The sequence below is a fragment of the Triturus cristatus genome, chromosome 2_2 (assembly GCF_964204655.1).
Source record: "Triturus cristatus chromosome 2_2, aTriCri1.1, whole genome shotgun sequence".
Classification (NCBI taxonomy): Eukaryota; Metazoa; Chordata; class Amphibia; order Caudata; family Salamandridae; genus Triturus; species Triturus cristatus.
Genome location: NC_140582.1, coordinates 999810967 through 999830345, shown reverse-complemented (window position 1 = coordinate 999830345; position 19379 = coordinate 999810967).

Genomic DNA, 19379 nt, shown 5'->3' with positions numbered 1-19379 from the left:
CTGGATACTTTTTAAAGGGTTTAATGGATCAGTAGATTTCAATATCATGTAATAAGGTTTTGAGGAGAGTTTGGATGGTGGTTTTGGTATGCATTGTTTGGTTTTGGTACACATGCTACAGAACCTGTACAGATACTAAGGAGTGTCCAGAGAACCCGTGCCCGAAGAAAGGAGGACCTATTCTGTCCTGGCAAATAGCAACACATTCTTCAGGGAATAAAGGGATTAATCCATTGTTTATTGCCCAGTGTGAGGGCACAGCCTACGGGTGTCCTATTATTAAATTCACCATTATGCTAGTTATAGAAGTTAAGAGGTGGACTGGGGGCAGGGACTCTTGGATATCTACTGACAGCGCACAAATGTTTGGGGACAGTAGCATAAAAAACCACCAGTCATGATCAAGAAACGTCAACAGAAGAGATTGTGGCACCTGCTACCAGTGAACGCTGAGCAAGAACCAAGCCTCAAAGGTTCAAACTGAGATGTTTGTAATACTCCTTGTGCTAGAACAAACATTCCAGTGGTTCTGGGATGACGCAGACTTCCTGCAGCTAACTCAAAAAATCCCATGCTTAAATGTTGAAGACAAGATAAACTTCAATGTCAATTGCTCCAATTAGAGCATCAACACAGGCAGTCATCTGCATGAAAGGAGTTTTGAAAATGAAGCAGAAGATGATAACTTTTCCTTTGGGATGAATGTCATCATGTGGGTTGGAATGTTACCCTGAGCGATTGCCAGTGGTTAGACATATTGCAAGAATTCCTCCCATCATCTTTTTTGTGTGTTTGGTGCAGCATAAGCCACACCATCCTCATTTTCCCTGGCTCTATGCTGTTAGAAATGGGATTTTTATTTGAAGTGGATGACTACTCACCTCAAGTATGAAAACAGTAATAAACGTTAAACGCGAATCAATTACATTTCCAAACTAAATTAGGAAAATAGAGAAAAAACCTTTTAATGGAAATGACGTAAAAATGAACAAAATCCAATAAGGGGAACCGGAGATATGAATTTCTTTAGTTTAAAGTAGAAATACTGCTAAAGAGCGCAAATGATCGTCTATGGTCGCGGTAGACTGGGATCTACATGCAAGCTCATGCTGACAGCGATGGAGCACAGTTTGTATATGCCAGGCAGGTTCATCTCGGTCAAAGATTTTATTTTCTGACTAAGCGCTTGATTTAGAGTTTGGAGGATGGATATTTACCCCATCAGTATGATGGAGTAAAGTATTCCATTGCCTTGAGGGAGTACTCACGCACCAAATGCCTTGCATTTACAAGGAACGGCAATGATGGTGGTTCCTTTAATGCATTGAAAATTTGACGGGTGAATCTGTCAACAAGATGGAGCCATAGGACAAACTTTCAATGCTTTTTTTATTACCTAAAGGAAAGTCCCAAAGTGGGATTTTCATTTTGAAACTAAAAAGCAGTGACACCCTCACCATAGGAGTCCTACTCTATCACGACGTCAGAGGTGTATGTAGTGGCTGAGATGGAGCAGTCTCTGCTGTCGACATGCTGAAGGTCTGCCAGAATCTAAATGAGGTGGGCGGACCTTTAATTTGGTGAATAGTGTACTCCATCATCGTTGTAATGGAGTACATTCTCCACCAGACTATAAACCCTTACTCTTTTAGGTCAATACTCTCCAGGGCTCTAGAGCAGCTCATCTGGGTCACATCTAAGGTTCACAGGACCTCAGGGGCAGCACGCAAGGGCCAGGACTCATTCCAGCACAGGCTACCAGCAAGGTCCAGCCTAGATCCAGTTGCTGCTGTTCAGCTGAGGACTTCGCTGAAGAGGCCTCTTGTTGCGTGTTATGTTTCTATAGCCACATAGCAGGGCAGCCAACTGACCCTTGAAATCTACTTCTTTGGGATGCATAGAAAGGGAAGCACGTGCAGTCCTTCAGGTCTCCACTCAGGTCATAGATAATAGATCTAGTCCTCTTTTCTTCTGCAGGTGTGTGTTCTGTCCAGGTGACTAGGGGTACCACATTTATGACTGACACCTGATAGTAAGTGGGGGTGAATCCTGGGCACTCCCTAACCAATGGGGTAAATGTTCCCAGGGGCAACACTAATCACTTTTTATGGTAGTTCCTGGTTGCCTAATTGCAACAGGTTCAAAATGCCATGTGTCAGGGTATATTCAAGATGGTAAAAGTTTTAGATGACACTAAACATGGGTGCTGAGGGTTTTCGGTGATTAGGGGAGTCAACTATGGTAATCACTAGTGGCCTTCCACAACTAACACAAAAAAATGCCCTGCTTGAAGCAGGCACTGTAGAGAAACAAACCCAGAGACAGAAATCCGGCAGGGTACTTCAGCAACAAGACAGGGGATAAACAGTAATAGTAATGGCATCCTGTTCTCTTCCTTTCAATTATGCCCAAGCGCTATACGTGGCTGAACATACCTGCTAGGCAGAATTTAACAATGTGATGTCAACAGAATGCCCACAGCATCCACCTTGCACATTATACTGAGTTCATAGGAGCCTTCACTGTTCATTCATCTTATTGTATGCTCCTGGGAGGAATTCACACCTGTTTCACACCTCTTTCTAGGCTAAGCACATTCTGGATGTTGCTGGAGAGTTAATGCAAATTAGCTCCCACGAACTTCAGGCAGGGAAAAGGTTACTTTTATAAAGTTTCTTTTCCTTAATACGTATTACACATCTGACTTCACAATTGCATCGAACAATTACTAAATATAAAAAATAGTTGTTTAATTATTTGCTGCAATACAGTATTATAATTTTAATCTGGACTATGAATTTGCACATAGGACAGATAGGCCGGACAAACTGAAAATAGCCATGTTTGCACTGACATTGTAATGGATGGCACAATCTGTGTTTAAACCACTGGCACTTAACTACCAGGTTATGGGTGCACTTTCTTTACCATATACTAGTGATGTACAGAGTAAATAAATGTGCCAAACAGGAATAAGCCAATTTAACCATGCATGCTTAAAAGGGGAGCATATGCACTTTGCTCCTAGTTAGCAGGTTTAATGTACACAGAGTCTAAAGCCAGTAAAAATAGTGTCCATCAAAAGGCAAAACACTAGGGTCACCATGCAGAAAAGATAGATTGTCTACAAATATGTATCAGAAATACCTAGCATTGGTAGTGTTTCTTCTGTGATAGCCAACACCAAGCCAACATTTGGCCAATCTGGGAATTATGAGAAAATTGTCTAATGTAGACATAGTTTGGTACTTGGAAGGTTTTCTGGGTATAAGAACGCATAAGGATCTATGCAAGCGGCACTCCGATGGATTCCCTAAGCCTCTACTAATCAGAAATGCCTTAATTGGGTAGCGTCCTTCTGGGCCAGCTGTCTTTGAGCCCAAATACTGTAAATATCCTCCATAGCATTAGTGAGAAAACTGTGTTAAGCAGCCATAGTTTGATATTTGCTTTGGATTCTGGGTAGAAACAATGGACAGTTTCAACACAAGCACACCATCATGGATCTTCCTGGGTCTCTACTTTTCAGAGATGTCAGTGGTTTGTAATTTTTCCTAGGTGCTGCCCACTTTTTGGCCCAAATACTGCAGCAACCACCATGGAAATTTTGAGCAAAATGTGTAATGTAACCATAGGTTGCGGTCTGCAATGGTATCTGTCCTATGCATTCAAATCACACCTCCTTAGATTTTCCAAAATCTCTACTGGCCGATACCAGGCCCACATATGAAATTCAACCTCCATGTGAATGTTCAGGACATTACCTAATGTAAACATAGTTTTACATTTGGAGGGCATACTGTGCGGGAAACCATTGAGTGATTCCTGCCAGCTATACCTCCCCAGATTGTTTGTGAGTATACTATTGGGAAATGTCTGCATTCAGTAGGCTTCCTTGGAGGATACCTAACTCCAGGAAAAAACACTTTAGTTGCATTCTGTTAGAAATGGGTGTCTCTGGTTGGCAGAGGTAGGTACCTGTGTCCAAATAGGGGCCCTTGCTTCTAGTCAGGGTAAGGGGATACATTCCTAAACTAACCCCTGCTCACCCCCTTGGTAGACACAGTGTGTAAAGCATTTGTGAACTCATACAGTAATACAGTGAAAACACTACAAATTGACACACCAGTTTAGAAAAATAGGTAATCTTTATCTAAACCAAACAAGACCAAAACGACAAAAATCCACAATACAGTAATAAAAAATTGACTTTCAAATGGTAGAAATAGCTCAGTTCAAAGCAAATTGCAGATGCACCACTTTTTACACAAAGTACCTTGGATGCATCGCGCATACAAACAAAAAGGGTTGCAGGGAAGGTGATGTGTCGGTTCCTTAAACTCAGGGAAGGTGATGCATCGGTTCCTTGCTCCGGGGGAGGTGATCCGTTGGTTCCTTACTGCTGCGCAGGGAAGGTGATGCCTCAATTCCTTACCGGAGAGGAGGTGATGTGTCAGTTTTTTACTGCGTGGGAAAGTGTTGCGTTCCTCAATGATGTGACAGACTTGGCGCCGCGATGCGACTATCCGGGACGATGCCTGGGTTCTTGCACCGCACAGCAGGCTTTGCGTCGGAATGGGTGCAGTGATCTCGGACTTCGGAGATCGATGACACCCGAGGTGGCTTGTGGGGATTTCTCGAGCCACGGGCAGGCGCTGCGACGATGTCTTTGGCGATGCATCGGAAACAGGTGCAGATGCATTGTACTTCTCAAAGTTGCGTAACTTTTCCCAGCTCCCAGAGGCAAACAGCCTTCAGAGGTCCAAAACAACAGCAGGCACCTGTTAGCAGGTCAGAACTCCCAGCAAGGAAGTTCAGGGGAGCTGGTGGTGAAGTCTTTGTGTCCCTGAGACTTCAGAACAGGAGGCAAGCTCAGTTTCAAGCCCTTGGAGATCTCCCTCAAGCAGTGGACACAGCAAACAGCAAAGTCCTTTCTCCTTTCCTTGGCAGCAAGTAGCCACTGCAGGGCAACCCCAGAAAGCAAACAGCACAGGGGTAGTATTCCTCCTCAGCTTCTCCGGCTCTTCTCCTTGGCAATGGTTCCTCTTGATTCCCAGAAGTGATCTAAAAGTCTGGGGTCTGGGCCCCTCTTTTTATACAGTAAATCTCTTTGTTCTCTCCTGGCCCAGGGCTCTGAGCCCAGTCCAAACCAGTTCTGGGTGGGCACTTGCAAGTGCACAACAACCTCCATTGTTAGTGTGAGCCCTAGCTCCATACACACCACAGGGGGGTAGAGTAATCATTGTGGAAGGCAGACACAGCCCTATTCAGGTGCAGGTGCTACTCCCCCCACCACTCCATATGCAGATCAGGCCTATTCAGCCTAGCGCTGACTCATCCAAACTCTCTGGAGCCACTGCACATCCCCAGCCCCTGTTACTCCAAAGCCAGACAGTCAATATACATCCGAGTAGAGGCACACTGGATGGCTAAGCAAGAAAATACCTACTTTCTAAAAGTGGTATTTTCAAACACAGAATGTAAAAATCACCCTCACTAAAAGATCCATTTTAAGATTCTGAGTTCAGGCATGCTGAACTTTAACCAGGGGCAGTTATGCTTATAAGATGTTATAAGCAAACTCCCTATTCTATCCTATGGGAACAGATAGCCTTGCAATAGTGAAAAAAAAATTGGCACTATTTCACTATCAGTACATGCCACACACACTAGGGCATTTCCTACCTTTCACATACACTGCACCTGCCCACAAGGGTACCTTGGGCCTAACCTAGGGGTGACTAACATGTAATAAAAGGGAAGGGTATGGCCTGGCAAGTGGGTGCACTTGCCAAGTCGACATGACAGTACTAGACTGCCCACAGATACTGCAGTGGCAGATCTGAGTCACATTTACAGGCTGCTTATGTGAGTGGCACAACCAGTGCTGCAGGCCCACTAGCATCATTTGATGTACAGGCCCTGGGCGCACACAGTGCACTGTATTAGGGACTGACTAGTAAATCAAATATGCCAATCATGGAATCACCAATCCATAGCAACAATTTACAGGGAAAGCATATGCACTTTAGCACTGATCAGCAGTGGTAAATTGCCCAGAGTCATAAAACCAACAAAAACAGGTCAGAACTGAAGGCCAAAAAGCAAAAAATGTGGGGATAGACCTGCTGTAAAAGCCAGGTCTAACCCATTCCATCCAAATTAGGAGGAAATTTGTGGATAGACATACATAGCTTGATGTTAAAAAGTGTGTGTAAATGGTAGGTTTTCCTGAGTGGTCTGCAATAACTGCAGATATACGAATCTCTGAATCTCAATAACAAACAGTACATGAAAAATCCTCATGGATGCAGTTTTGTGTTTGCGTAACCCCACTATGGTAATGCCACACACAATTCGGCTGAGTGATGTGTAGAATATGTAGGTGGTAGCGCACAAAGGGGGGCCAGACACTAGGCTACAGTGGACAGGGCCTGTAAATTTGCCAGTTATAGAAACTAAATGACCACCTGTAGTTAGTGGGTATATGTTTTTTAGTGGTGCAGATTAGATGTAACATCCGAAACCTGCTCCCCCAAAGAAGCGGTAATATTGATGGTGGGTACTGGGTAAACGCCCGAGGGAAGTGCACTTTGTGCCTGGAAACCCAGCGCCAAGGTTGACAAAAAATTAACCTTGGCGTCTAGGGAGGATTTCAGGAAACCAAAGAAGGGCGAGTCAGGGGAAAGCAAGCCAATTCTGCTATCATGTTTAGATGAAATCCACTCCATTTCAATTATTTGCTTGACAATAAATAATATCCTGGGTACAATGGTATTCAACGACAGAAGCACAGTCAGTAGTAACACCTCTGATCAGCTTACCTAAAGGAGATGAAATACAATTGGTGGGTAGAGGCCAGAGAGAATCCCTCATGGCCAAAAACCTACTTGGCACAAGCTCAACCTAGAAGGAAAGATACACAGAGTGTGTGGGATCACCTACCCTGGCATCACTGCGCAACCCCACCTTCTAAACATCAGGTAAACGAAGATAAAGTATATGACATGTTCTCCTCCACAGGCCCAAACAAAGTGTCAACATCTCACACAGATCGCATCTCTACACACATAAGACAAATTAAAATAACACATCTCTCTAACCAAATGTACTATTCTTTAATCAGCTTCTCCTTTAATCAACATTAGAGAATTGCACTATTACAAATGTAACATAACATACCATAGAAATGGCAAAAGACTTTGTCCCTTTCGATCTCAGCATGGATAGCACTGTGCTAATCCTATGCTTAAAAACTGTGATAGAACAGAAGACACTTGAGGTGAGCAAATTTTGTGTTGTTGGTGTTGAGGGTGCTCTACACAGGAACTGCCTTCCACCTAAACTTGGGAACTACCCAGAGTTCTCTGCTTCTTTTTTGCATAATTTATGTGTCATTCTATGCCTGCAGGGTATTGTTTTGACTTATACTTGGTGCTCCTTTGTGTCTGGATAAAGATAAACCTTTCTGAAGAGCTGTAATGACAGCTACACATGTGTCAGTGGTTGCTTTTATTCATTTCAGGGTGGATTGGATGGTATTTTACCATTCCAAATCTGTAATACTGTGCCTGGAGTGGTAAATGGCTTTTTTCATTTTACAGCTCGGCATGGATAGCACTGTGCTAAGCCTATGCTTAAAGACTTTGCTGTAGCAATGGCAAAAGACTTTGGGGCATATGTACAAGAACTGCCGTTAACTAACGCTAACGCTAGTTAGCGGTAGTTATCTTAACGCGGCCTATCACCAAAAACTATCGCCCTGTTAGCGATGTATTTACAATACGTCACTACATGGCGATAGTTTCAGGTAGCTGTGGTGAAAACTGCCAGTAACACTAGGGAGAAGGCAATACAAATTCTGACGTTAGCAGGCGAAAACTGACGAAAGGCCTATTAGCAGTAAAAAAACTCACGTTAGTCAGCCCAGCGTGACTTTTTTTGCATCTAGAGGCAAAAATAGCCGATAAGTCCATCTCCAATGAAAAGTAGGAAATAAAACCAATGGAGTTCAGAATGAAGCAGCCAGGGCTAAGTGCAGCACAGATCAACCCCCCTTCCCAAGTCCTCCAACAGCCAGGATGACTGGCCAGAGTCCCATTGGAAGAGGAAATTCAGGGCTACATCTATGAAAAGAGACGCATCGCTGTGCTAAACCAGTGATGCATCACTTTTCGTTGCGCACTCCTTGCAACATCATGACATCCAAAACCTTGAAAGCACTGACAGTCCCCAGGGCTCTGAGACCTTGCTGGGCCTGCTTCTGGGACTCAGAGTGGGATGCAGAGGTGCTGTGGAGTCGCTGGGCCATGGCGGTGGACATTAGGCACGGCGATAACCCTTACCTGATTGTGGCATCTGGCAGGTCGCATGGAGACACGTTGCTGAGCTGTGTGAGAATACCGCCTAGCGCCCCTTGGAGCTTTGAACAGTAGAGGCACACCTGCGCAGCAATGTAGTGAGGTCTGCATTGCATACTACAATCCACCACTACCACGGGGTGCACAAAGATTATTAATGGTGTGCCACGCCTCTCTGCATCACAGGCCATAGGATGTTGTGCTGGGCGGACGCTGTGGAGGGTGAGGCCCCTGAACTGTACCAAACTTGGGTGGTGGGAGCGCTGCAACTTTGCGCCTAAGGGGCCATGTTGCCACACCTGCATCGGGAGGTTCCCCAGCGGATTTGGCAGCGACTGCTGTACCCAGGCTTGTGAAATACCACCTGGCTGAGGCTCCTGCTGGCTGAGTCACAGATTTGGATAGAGTACAACGCATTGAGCTCCAGTGTCAATGTCCAGATAGGAGAAGGTGGGACACGTAGCGGACAAGGCCCGGGGGTGAGTCTGGCCCAGGCCTTGCACCTTTGGGTGACCCACACCGTGCCCTGAGTAATCTCTGCACTGCAGCTGACCCACATCACCGAGGGCACCACACACGACTGATGGGAGACTCCACTAACTTCCTCAATTCACTGAGAACGGCCATTGGTGGCAGTGGGTGCCAGGGGCACAGAGTTGGTTCTGGCCCAGGCCCTTGGGTATGAGGCTTGATCCCCTGTTACTCGCTAGGGAGCACAGAATCTGGTTGCCACTGTTAAATCGGAATAGGCAACTGGGTGGTGCCTTTCCTTGCCCCCTGTTAGTTTGCTTTTAGGTGTATGGGAGACTAACCCTTAGTGGACTTCCTCTTTCTACAGCGCTGCCCCATCTGGTTGCTGCTGCTGCTGTCCCTATCTGCTGCTGCTGGTTCCTCTGACACAGAGGTCAGGTGTTCGAGTCCCTCATCCATCCGCAGGCTCCTGCCTGTGCCTTATCCCTGGTGGCCCAATGGTAGAGCATCACTGCTCTGCAGCTTGACTGCCCTCTTGTCCCTCTTGTCTGCTGTGCCTGTTCCTGTTCATCTTTCTGCTCTTCTCTGTTGCTTTCCTACCTTTTTCTTTATTTTTTGTATATTTGCTGTTTTTGGCTTTGTTTTTCCAGTGCTTTTTTGCAGTTCCTTCTTACCTATCCTCTCCCTCGTTGCCGCTGCAATCACCTGCGTCCCCTGTGCCCCTCCCCTTCCAGTGTCCTTTCCTGCATTTCCCGCCTCAAAGCTGTCCAGCCCCCCTGCAGCACTACTCAATGGTGGATGCTGTGCGGCCAAGCGCATCAGGCGTGCCACTGGTGCACTGAAAGGAAGCCAAAGGAAAGCCAGTCTGTGTTCGCCCGGTCCTGTACCGTGCCCAGCACCAGGGTCCCTGCCCCCCAGACATTCCGCCGCTACGACGCCAGCACCCTCCTTGCCCTCAACCGTGGGCACCACTCCGCCTGCCATCTAGCATCACCGAAGAATACCCTTGCACACTGTATCTGTCGAAACTGCAAACGCACCTTCTCCCACATTAGCACACCAGCGCCTCTTGCCGCCCCGCTGCCCAACAGTGCACCTGATCAGCTCAACACCATACTCCTCAACGTGTGGTCCCTCCACAAATACGCCACAGACATCTGGGACCTCCTTGACGCCACCTCTTCAGACATCGCCTTCTTCACGGAAACCTGGACCAACCTCTGCTCCGGACCAGACATCACCATCGCCATCCCTGACAGCTACTAAATCACCAGCAAGGACTATCCCGACTGTCCAGGAGGAGGCATTGCCATAATCTACAAAAGCACACTCCAACTGACCACGCACTGTAATGACCCAACAGTGACCATGGAACACCTCAACTTCCAGATCCGGACCAACCCCATAGCCATCCTCTGCGTCACCCTTATCTACAAGCCCCCCAGGCTATGGACCACCATTCACCAATGCCATTCTAGGCCTCATTGCACCCCAGGCTCTCCCATCCAGCAACTACATCTTACTTGGAGACTTCAAGTTCCATCAGGACAACCCCAGTGACCAGAACATCACCCCCCTCCTGGGGATCCTCGCCAACATTGGACTCAAGCAGCTAGTCACTGCACCAACCCACATAGCCGGACACATGCTCGAGCACGTCTTCTCCGCCAGCAGGAATTTCAACTACAGGCACACCACCGGACTCTCCTGGAACGACCACCATTGTAAACATCACGTCTTCACCATGCCCACTGTACACCACTGCCATCATTGCCCCCCCCCCCTTGCAGCTGGATCAAGGCCACCAAAGAACTTCTCATCAACTCCCTCAGCACCACCACTCTGCCAATGCTTACAGATGACAACACCTCAGCACGCAACCTCCACCAATGGATCTCCAGCTGCGCCGATATCCGAGCACCCCTCAAGAAAAGACCAGGCAAACAACACTCCAAGAAGGCCAACTGGTTCACTCCCACCCTCCACTAGTCCAGACTTACCTGCAGACTTATCAAGAAGTGATGGAGCCACAACATCAATCAACTCCTCAACACAGTGACCCTTGCACAATGGCGCAAGGGTGCCTGCGCTGGCGCATGGCAGCCATTGTGCGCCAGCATAGGGGAAAAAGACAGGGGGGCTTAATTATGAGCCCCTTCTGGGAGTTTCACCCTTTTCCCCTTGCAGCGTGATTCTTGCACCATGTTGCGTCGTATTTGCAAAGTGACACATCTAGGCATATGCGTGACCTTGTGAAGCCCTGTGCCACATTATACCCTCATCAGGTATGATGTATGCAGGTTGGCCATTCCCACGCAACAAAGCCTCATAGGAGTGGTGCAGTGAAATCCACCAGATTTCTCTGCCACAATTGTAGGATGCCACTGCGTCAGTACCTTATGCCTGCATCATGGCAGGCATAAGGGTGACGCAGTGCCACAGGTATAGGCTGGCCGCATGCATTGCTGGAGTTATGTCATGCTTGTGACACAACTGCAGAAATGCATGACTTTCGCGCTGACAGATATGTCAGTATTCCAGACGTATCTGTCATTAATTGTGACATGGAGCGCCGTTCAGTGAATACAGCGCATACATGATGTCGCAAGAAGGGCGTAGTGAAAAGGGGTGCAACGCTGTTTTGTCGCAGCGATGCAAAACTTTTCATGAACGAGGCCCAGGAATGCGCCCTATCTTATTGATGGTGCGCATTCCTGCTCTGTAGTTTTTTAGGTCTCGCTGAGTCAGCGCGCATGCGCTGCTCGGAGAGACTTTAGTAAGGGCTTTAAAAAATGCTACCGCCAGCTACAGTTTGCAGTGCATGTGTGTAGGCGCTCGCTTCAGCAGAGGCGCCATATGGCGTGATTACTGCTGCACGCGCACCACTCATGCACATGCACTGCAAGCTGGGGCCGGCAGTAGCATTTTTAGCTTGCTAATCGCGGCACCGGTACTTTACTTTTAACATTAAAAGTAAAGCGCTGGTGCCGCGATTATAGCAAAAGTAAAGAAATAGACACAAATATCTATTTCTTTACTTTTGATATAATCGCGGCACCCGCGCTTTACTTTTAATGTTAAAAGTAAAGCGCCGGTGCCGCGATTATAGCAAAAGTAAAGAAATAGAAACAAACATCTATTTCTTTACTTTTGCTATAATCGCAGCACCCGCGCTTTACTTTTAATGTTAAAAGTAAAGCACCGGTGCCGCGATTAGAAAGAAAACAAGCATTGGCATAGCCAATAGGTCTTGCCTTTGGGACCTAATAAGTGTTCAGCCATGCAACAGGTGCATAACTTTTTGGTTTTGCACCATACAAGGAATTCCTTGTAAATATCGCAAAGTGGTGGTAGCAGCAGTGTTTGCATGGGAACGCCTACCTTGCATCTCATTTTTGTTAACTCCCGCTAACTGAAGTGGCGATCTTACAAATTCAAATTTTCACCAGAAAACTGCCGCGAACGGAGGTTAGCGGCAACTTGTAAATAAGGCATAAAATAAAATCCACGTAACGTCACAAAATTGGCGCTACGGTGGCGTTAACTCCTTGTACATATGCCCCTTAGTGTCTTTCTATCTTGGCGTGGATAGCACTGTGCTAATCCTATGCTTAAAAACTTTGATAGAAAAGCAGAAATTTGAGGTGAGCAAATTTAGAGTGTCTCTGGTGTTGAGGGTGCTCTATATAGGAGTTGCCTTCCACCTAAACTTGGGAACTACCCAGAGTTCTCTGCTTCTTTTTTTGCATAATTTATGCATCACTCTATGCCTGCAAGGGTATTGTTTTAACGTAACATAATATAACATAAAGCAACACAACACATCATAACATGTCATGATATAACATAACATAGCATAGCGTGGGTAAGTGTTGAAACTTCAAAATTTTCAGTGATGAAAACAATGCTGCATTCCACTATACAGCAAGACCAAGGATGTTGAGGCATGTGCAGCAAGCCTTCATGAAGGCGGCACAGTTCAAAAAATATGTTATTTTTGTTTCAAGATGACTCTTCTTGGATACTTAAGTAAAAAAAGCAAATGTAAATTTTGTGATAATTTACAAACTGATGGGCTATGTTTTAATTTTAAAGCAAATTGCTATAAAGACTTTCCAGCAGATGGTAAAAAACACAAATACAGCATAGCTAATTTTTCATTTAAAACCCAAGGACAGAGTCAGCACAATCAATAATAAAAGCATGGGAGAAAAGTACAGACGTGAAAGGTGCAAAGTTCAATGGCGTAACAACGCTGGAACATGACAAGTTTAATGTTAAGTTTAAAGCCAAAACAAGCAGTAAAATGTTGTTATACACAGAATACAGAACATGAGGGAATAAACATGTAAAAACGTTATGTAGGATGCTTTCACGCTTTAAACGATCTTAAAATACCAAAGAATACATAGGAACTAAGACATTTTTGAGGTACAACTAACAGATCAGAGAAAAAAGAAGACAGATTGCCAAAGAATGACGACAAGCCTTGTTCCCCATGTCATTTAAAGTTTGGGTAGTAAAGCATGGTATTTTCAAAGACATCTAAAGACATCCAAGACAGTTAAATATTTTAATTTCTACTAGTGGCTACTGTTTCGGTAACAAATAATTAACCTGCTTACTTCAATCTAATTGTTATAAATGTTTTATTTAATGTGTAACAAGTCCAAACTATACTGCATCAAAATAATACGGCTTAAAATAAATCAGCACCCCGTAAATGGTGCCAGTGTCAGAGGGTTACAATAAAAATATTAAAAATGTTTTAAGTGGAGGAAGCATACCTAAACAACACCCACAAGATACTTCGCAGCCTATTTACAAAGGCATTTTGTAGTACGTAAATCAATACTTTTGTTGTCCTCTTTTGCGTATTCTCGTTTGCCTCAGTAAATTAGTCACAAAGCATTTAAAATGAGAATAACATTGAAATGTTCAGGAAATGGTCACATACAATTAGTAGAAAAAGAAAGGACAGTGCCCTCTTTACACTTTTACTAATGGGAAGTTGGGTATTTTGTAGCCGATTCACAACAGCAAGTAAGAGTAGGTAGACACATACTCATGTCTAGTTGCTTCCTGTACTCATCAGTGCTTTTATACCTTTGCCCCTTCATATTTAAATCGACCTCCATCCAGACCACCAAGGTCTTTGGGTATGATATTATGAATTCCATAGAGCAGCATTACAATATTCAAAACTCTATTGAAAGTAATATGTAATGTGGGCTATGGAGTGAGAAGTGGAATTGCTTTTCTTGCATTCGGTTAATCTACCAGTGTATTGCTTCAGGAATTGACAGATCTGTTTTTTTAGCTTAAAGAGCTTCTTGCTCAAATACATTTTGTCAAGCAATATTTTTTGAGTTTTTATGTCTCCCAGTTTATGACCGCAGTATAAATCAAACTAAGAACAAAAGTAAAATGCACGCCCCTACCCCTTACCTCTCCTCCCTGTCCCGAGCACATTACGGATCTTCATGTCTAATTTAATTTACCACTAAGGATGCATGTTTTGCTTCATTCAGTATATAGCATCGTAAGATCATTCAAATAGGGCCCTAGCTCACCATCTCGGTTGACATAATGTACGTCCTAAGCCAGTAATTAAAACATACAGCAAAGTAACCCATTTATTTTCGAAATATACTGCTTGTCCTGCCAGCATGTGCGTTAAACGTTCCCTTGCACACATTGGGGCAGATTTATAATAACTGGCGCATCCCTGCATATCAGCAGGGATGCGCCAGTTATTATGCGCCACAGCTGCGCCACCATGGATGCGCCGCATTTATAATGCGGCGCACCATGGGGCAAAAACGGCACAGATGCGTGACGCATCTGTGCCGTAAAAGTGGCGCATTGCTAGAGTTGCGTCGCAAGCGCGACGCAGCTCCAGCAATGTTCTGGGGGGCCCTATCTGTACAATGCTGCGTCAATCCTTACGCCTGCTTCAGGCAGGCGCAGGGTTTTGACGCAGCATGGGCCTAAAAGTGACTGAGTGAAATCTTGTAGATTTCACTCAGCCACTTTTAGAAGGCGTGCCTGCGCCGGAACGCCCCCACCTGCCCTGGAACGCCTACATGTGGCACAGGGCTTTACAACGTGACGCATCTCCCAGATGCGTCACGTTGTAAATACCCCGCACCATGGCGCAGGATTTGCGCCGCTGCTGCGTCACAAAAGTGACGCAACGGCGGTGCAAAAGTGGCGCAAGTGCAACATAAATCTGCCCCATTGTCCATAGTCTATGATACTGCTGTTCCACTGATGGAGATGGGGATTCCAATTGTATACCAGGGTTGGTCTTGTCACCCCCACACATTGTGATGTTGCGTCCCATTCTAGTTTGTGAAGACATTGAATTCCTACTGGCTGTAGCCCTAATATCATTATACCCGGGCCCTCTGGGATAGGATGTCCCAAAAACTGCATCAGAGTCCACCTCACCTCCCTCCAGAAAGGCTTGACCCCAGGGCAATCCCACCATATGGGCAATGCTGAGTCTTGTCCACCATAACTCCTCCAACATTTATTTCTCACGGTCGGGTATTTCCATTTCAGTTGTGTTGGCATCTCGTACAAGCTGTACATTATTTTATAATGTAATCTCCGATTTTTGGCATGTACTGAGCTTTTGTGAATATTCCTTGTGAGCATTACCCATTGTTTGATTGTTTATGTGTTCAAAAGTCTCTTGCCCAATTATTCATGTGTCCACTTGGTCTCTACTGTCAGCTGCAATAGGATTTCGTACAACCATGCAATCCCTCCTTTCCTGCCAAATTTCTTCTGAATCTCCTTCTCAAATTATGTTTTTTCTTTTATAGCTGCCTGTTTATTTTCAGGTTAGAAAACCTAATGCCGAATTTTTGTGTACCTGAGTCTTATTCTGCCATCTAGCTTTACACAACCAGAATCATTTAATTTCTCCATTATTGAACATATGTACTATCATGCAATAACCCCTCCCCCACTCATGTAGAGAATTCTTTATCTACATGTGCCAGGGTGAAGGAAGCATTACAATGGATTAAGGTGTATAGCGAAAGGAATGTCATTAAATGTAGTCTTAAGACAATTCCATCACAAGTATTCAAGTTAACAGCTACCGTGTACTAAGATATGCATTTGCAGGAATTTCACCTTTTATCAACCATATTGCAACTCATATTCGTCTGCCCATCCCCACGTGCTCCATTGAAATCCCTTGAAACTTCCTGCCAAGCCCATTGCACAATTACTCATAGCTGAACTGCCTTGTAATAGTTCTTGAAATTGGAGAGCACCCCCCTTCCTCGCCCCTGTGTTCTGGTATGTCGTAGGAATTTCAACGCTAGTTGGGATCTAGATTTGTCCCATTTAAAGTCACCTCAAGTGTTGGGGTTGTTGCACAAAAAGCTATATTTTAGAGAAATTGGGAGTGCCTGAAAAAGTTAGAAAATGGAAGGTAGCACACTCATTTTCACTGTGTTAATTCTGCCATCCATTATAGGAGGACCGCTGCCCACTGTCACCTCTCAATTACTCCATCAACCGGGAGAAGTTTAGGTTAAACAGATATTTCACTTTTGCTGTGATACATATTCCAAGATATTTTATGGGTTCCTTGGCCCATTTAAACAGTAGGTCTTCTGCTAAGTGCTTCATTTTCTCCTCCTCAAGTGACAGATTCAAAATCTCCAGTTTCCCGATACTGATAACCAGTCCCCTCTCCAAACTTCTTTAACTACTTAATTAGAGCTGAGAGTAACCATTTTGGTACCCCCAAAGTAAGCAGGACGTCATCAGCATATAGACAATTTTATGGTTGAATGACCCAAAATCTTTCTATAAGTCATGGTTTATTTTTCAAATTTAACTCAGGATTTAAAAAGTCTGTTGACTGTGATCAAACTTAAAGGTTATACAGAATACTTAAGGGAGCAAAATTCTGAGGACATTCCAGAATTTAAAGTAACATGTTTGTCGTTTGGTTTCAGCAAGTCTCTGAACTTGAGCAAATGTTCAAGCCCTTGATTGGTGCAGCACCCCAGGGAGCAGGCTCACACATGGACTTTCATGGATCATATGAAAGGCAGTAGAAAAGAGAAAACTAACCCGATGAAGTCTGCTCTTCATTCAAACCTGGAAAGACATACATGTTGCTGAACTTTTAAGGATGGCCTGGGAGGTGTGGGGTGGGAATGAGAGGGGGATGCAGCACACAAGGGAGAGAAATCAATAAAACACATGTACTCTCTTGGAGAGCTCAAAAAAGAAAAAAATGGTTCCCTGCTGCAGGCCATGAAAGGCTACAAGTTACCCAATTTAAAGGTTGGCAAAGAAGCTACTCTCCAGTTGAAGGATCAATCAATCAATCAATCAACCAATCAGGGTTGGTAAAGCGCAACTACTCGCCCGTGAGGGTCTCAAGGCGCTGGGGGGTGGGGGGAGGCTCCGTTGAGTGCTGGGGTCATCCGAAGAACCAGGTCTTGAGGTCCTTCTTGAACTGGGGAAATGTGGGAGCTTGCTGGCGGTGGAGGGGGAGGTCGTTCCAGGCTTTGGCTGTGAGGTAGGAGAAGGACCTTCCTCCCTTTCTTGTAGATGTGTGGGACAGTAGTCAGAGAGAGCTCGGCTGATTGGAGGTGTCTTTTGGGTGTGTAGAAGGAGAGGCGGTTGTTCTGGTATGTGGATCCGGTTTTGTGAAGGGCCTTGTATGCATGGGTGAGGACTTTTAAGGTTATTCTTCTTTTGACTGGGAGCCAGAGGAGATCGCGGAGGTGTTGGGTGATGTGACTGCGATGGGGGATGTCGAGGATCAGTCTGGCTGTGGCATTCTGGACAGTCTGGAGTTTACAAACGAGTTACTTGTTGATTCCGGTGTAGAGAGAGTTTCCATAGTCCAGTCTGCTGCTGATTAGAGTGTGCGTGACAGTTTTTCTGGATTCAGAAGTAATCCATCTGATCGTCTTTCGAAGCATCTGAAGAGTGTTTAAGCAGGTTGAGGATACGGCGTTGGTCTGGCAGTTCATTGTGAGCAATGAGTCATGTATGATGCCGAGGCTTCATGCATGGTCCATCGGGGTAGGGGGATTTCCGAGGGTGGATGCCACCAGGAGTCGTCCCATGCTGAGGGGGTGGAGCCAAGGATGAGGACATCTTTTTTTTTTTTAGTTGAGTTTCAGACAGTTGGTCTTCATCCAGGTGGCTACAGCTTTCATCCCTTCTTGGAAGTTGTGTTTGGTGATGTTGGGTTCGTTGGTGAGGGAGAGGATCAGCTGAGTTTCATCAGCCTAGGAGACGATGTTGAACCAGTGGTTACTGATGATGGTTGCGAGGGGGGCCACATAGATGTTGAAGAGGGTGGGGCTGAGGGAGGAGCACTGTGGCACTCCACAGTTGGTCTCTATTGGTTCCGAGAGGTAGGGAGGGAGTCTGACCCACTGAGTTCTGCTGGTGAGGAAGGAGCATATCCAGTTGAGGGCCTTGCCATGGATGCCGGCGTCGTGAAGTCGAGTGGCTAGGGTGCGGTGGAAGACGGTAATGTGGTGTCGAAGGCAGCCGAGAGGTCCAGGAGGATGAGGGGTGACATTTCCCCATGGTCGAGGAAGGAGCAGATGTAGTCGGTGATGGCGAGTAGGGAGGTTTCGGTGCTGTGGTTGCTGCGGAATCCAGATTGGGAGATGTCCAGGACGTTGTTAGCTTCAATGAAGTTTGCTAGGTGGGTGTTCATGGCCTTTTCAATGACTTTGGCTGTAAATGGAAGCAGGGAGATGGGCCTGCAGTTCTTGGGGTCCGTCGGGCCTGCAGAGGGTTTCTTCAGGAGGCGTGTTTCAAGTAATCTGGGAAGGTGGCGGTCTCGAAGGAGCAGTTGATCATCTGACGTAGTTCGGGTGCAATGGCAGAGGCTGCTCTGTGGAAGATGTGGTGTGGGCAGGGGCCTGAGGGTGTCAAGAGTGGATGCTTTTCATGGTCTTCAACGTGTCTTCTGTCCTGAGTGGAGTCCATTGAGCAGGGTCTATTGGGTGGCGTCACATGGATGGGGAGCTGGAGCGGTGAGGAGGTCTTGTTGTTGAAGTTGTTGTAGATCATCTAAATCTTATGGTGGAAAAAGGTGCTGAGTCTGTTGCAGAGGTCTTGGGAGGGTGGGATGTCTATTGTTTCTCTGCAAGGTGTGGCAAATTGCTTGATGATGGAGAAGAGTTCTTTGGTGTTGTCAGCCGTAATGAGGTTTTTGTCTTGTAGGGATTTCTTCCTTGTGAATTTAAAGAGATGGTGGTGTGCGGTGGTGGCTGCTTTTTAGGCATGTTTCCGGGGTTTTGTTGTTCCTCCATGTCTTTTCGAGTCGACTGCAGGAGCATCTGGATTCTTGGACTGCAGAGGTGAACCAGCTTGCTGTCTTGATGTGTCTTCCTGTGGCTTTCTTGAGATGGGCGAGTGTGTTCGCAGTTCGTGATCCAACGGTGGAGGTTGCATGCTGCAGTGTTTGAGTCTGGCATAGTCGGTGGTGGGGTGCTGATGATGACGAAGGTGAGATGGTCTTTGGTGGCTTTGTTTCAGCTT